Raw genomic sequence first — 2,932 nt, forward strand, 5'->3', positions numbered from 1 at the left:
ATATATATATATATATATAGTGTTGGGTAACAGGTTGTGGGGTTAGTTTGTTTTCCTTTCAGCATCTCCAACTATCAAGGAGAGGGCGCCAGCAGTTCGATTTCTGTCTTAAGGGTATAACAGCGTTAAAATGGTTCAGGTTAAATCCTGCTAAAAAGTTGTATTGCCTTCACCTAGAAAGAGCGGGGTATTATGGGTAATCCTCAGAGCCATGAGGATCACCAACGAGGTAACGTGTCTCTGCCATGTGATAAAGAAATATTATTTATGCATTTTGTGAAATGTGTTTTTGGTTTTCGTTTTTGCATATTGTTGAAATATGTTTGTTTTTTTTCACGCTAGTTCCGTTATTATGTAGTTTTTGTCGTGTTTGAGAATGTTGAGTTCGTGGGAAAGTGCAGTGGGAATTCCCCACACGGTAACACTATGGCTCCTCCTTGCAGGAGCTTGTTTTATGCCAGAGACCGACTTTGCCTCCATGCCCGTTCTGTGAAATGCAGGTATGTTTTACCAAATCTCCTGTAGCAGATGGTTAACATGAGACATGAGTTTTATATTAACAGTTTTATATAATGATATGGTTCATTTGTTTCTGCATTGTTCTAAAATGCAAGGTTATACAAACTAAAACATAAAAATGGCATCCAGAAAATAAAATGTCAGCATTTTATTCTATTTTTCAGAATATCTTAATTAGTTACTTTATTTTCTCTGTGTAAGACACTGACTGGTTGTTATTTTACTGTAAAACAAAATCTACTATGCGATCACTGTCATTTGTAATGATTTTATTGTGGTTACTGTATTATGGGTAATCCTCGGAGCCATGAGGATCACCAATGAGGAGCTTGTTTTATGCCAGAGACTGACTTTACCTCCATGCCCGTTCTGTGAAATGCAAATGGAGAATTAAAGAAACCGCTGATGCCAACTTGAGCAGCTCCTTGTTATTCATTGCCACACCGATAGAAGCCACCAGAACCACATAGGCCACAAGGGCATACTGACTGGCTCAACAGGACGCACCTGATTGAGATCATCATCATCACCCAGGAGTATATGAGCAGCGGGCGTCCAGCACTTCTCTGCTAGAGTGTTTGCCTTTTGTGGTACACCAGCCCCCTGAATTGCTATTCAGATCTGTTTCAGTGTTCCTACGTGTTGCTCTGTTTCTGACCCGTCTCTTGTCATCTATTTTTTCAGGACACCCACTAGTGTCTTTGGGGAAGTTTCCCCAAGGCTACAACTCTTGGATTACCCTTTGGAGACATATCTCTAGCTGGAAGCCCCACTCCGCTGTTTCCTCGGTGCCTCCACTCAGTCCTACCTGTCCGCCCTCCAGCGCCACAACCGTCGTAGGCTTTCCTACGCCTTCTCCTCATACCTCACTACTTGGAATCCACTCCCCTCCTCAGAACCTAAACTCTCATCACAAGTAAGCACTAGACTATATTCCTGGAGTTTTGTAATTTCCCACCGTCATTCAACTCACCATTTCCCTTTTTTGTGTGCAGCCGCTCCAGAGTTCCCTGGTCGCTGCCGTTCGTTCAGAAACTGTTTATCACTTATACATATTGTAAATAAGTCATTGCTTTAACTCTTCCTCTCCGTGAGTGTTCCTTGCATGTGGGCTTGTAACGTAAAACCCACCATGACGGAAAGTCCTTATTCATGTGTGTGATTTTCTACTTCTATCATGTTCAAAGTAAATGAAAAAATTAAAAATTAAATTAGGAAAAAATATAAAGTCTCTATTTCTTGGGCAATAAATAGGGTTTGGGAATCCGTGTATGGTTCGTTCTTTGGTATTTTCGTTTCAAAATAAAATTGCAAAAACAAAACAAGCATGTGTTTTTTCGTTTTTAAAACTAAATTAGAAAAACGGCAATTGCAAAAAAAAAAGAAAATGAGCTGTCATTTTCGGTTTTCACTATTTCATTTTTGGCCAGCGGTCTGTCCCGGAAGTTCTCTCTGTCCGGCTTGCACAGGGACCGTATCACATATTATGCAGGCTGCAGGGAGACAAGCTTGTTCATTTCAGGCTATTGTACTGTAGTATTTTCTGCCAGCCGCAAGTCAGTTTAACTAATGCTCCTGTGAGAAACAAATAACACCGGAGATCTGGTCACCGAGAAAAATAGTTAGCCTGAGTTTTTAGTTAAGTTTTTTTATTTTGAAAGGCCAGAGCACCGGGGAGTGGCTTTCCACCGCAGCCATACCCGTGTCATCTCTGGACCAGCAAGATGGCTTCCATTGCACAGTGCCTCCAGCAACAAACAGAGGTAAGTACACTATTAATTTGTCACAAAAAATTTTTTTAAAGATGTTTTTAGGATAGAAAGTAGCCATCATAGTTTAATTTACGCACTTAGGTGTGCAGTTTGTAATATACTCCGGAGTTTTCGGAGCAGCGTAGCTCCGCTAACGGGGCCAGGCGGCTCCAGGCTCAGCGRCCGGGTGGAGTGTTTTTACCCCGCTAACCAAGATCTGGGCAAGTCACCTTGTCTATTCTGCTGCTTGATATCTGATCGTAGCGTCTCAAAGTGTGACATGTAGAGTTTATATATACTATTTGATACGTGTCAAAATATTATATTCCTCTCTGGAGGGTTCGATATTTCTGAAGATGTTAGTATCTTCTAAACATTGACATCATCCAATACCAGTTACTAATATTTCCTTCCTCTGATCTTTTTGTAGTTTGCAAATTTATATTATTTGTGTGTGTGAAATATATTCTTCCCTTCAATTGGCTTCTTATGTGCAGTGTGAACTTTTTTTAATATTTATTTTTTTATTGTTTCATACAGGCGGCTCTTAGGAGAGGCCTCATCTGTAGGTTTGGATGCAGCTTCCCAGAATCTCAAGGTGTTCCTCTTCCTCCTCTTGACATTGTCTTCTTCATTGTCTCCTCATCTTTTATATAGCAACT

The 2,932-nt window shown here is 40.6% G+C and overlaps 1 long non-coding RNA gene across 1 annotated transcript; it reads left to right on the forward strand.

Moving 5' to 3' along the window:
- Positions 1 to 418: 418 nt before the first annotated feature.
- On the forward strand, positions 419 to 1,661 carry LOC103460858 (uncharacterized). The gene is made up of 3 exons (XR_533009.1): positions 419 to 500; positions 1,204 to 1,435; positions 1,515 to 1,661. It is a non-coding gene; the product is annotated as an uncharacterized LOC103460858 (long non-coding RNA).
- The last annotated feature ends 1,271 nt before the right edge of the window (positions 1,662 to 2,932 follow it).

The sequence above is a fragment of the Poecilia reticulata genome, unplaced genomic scaffold, assembly GCF_000633615.1.
Source record: "Poecilia reticulata strain Guanapo unplaced genomic scaffold, Guppy_female_1.0+MT scaffold_311, whole genome shotgun sequence".
Lineage (NCBI taxonomy): Eukaryota > Metazoa > Chordata > Actinopteri > Cyprinodontiformes > Poeciliidae > Poecilia > Poecilia reticulata.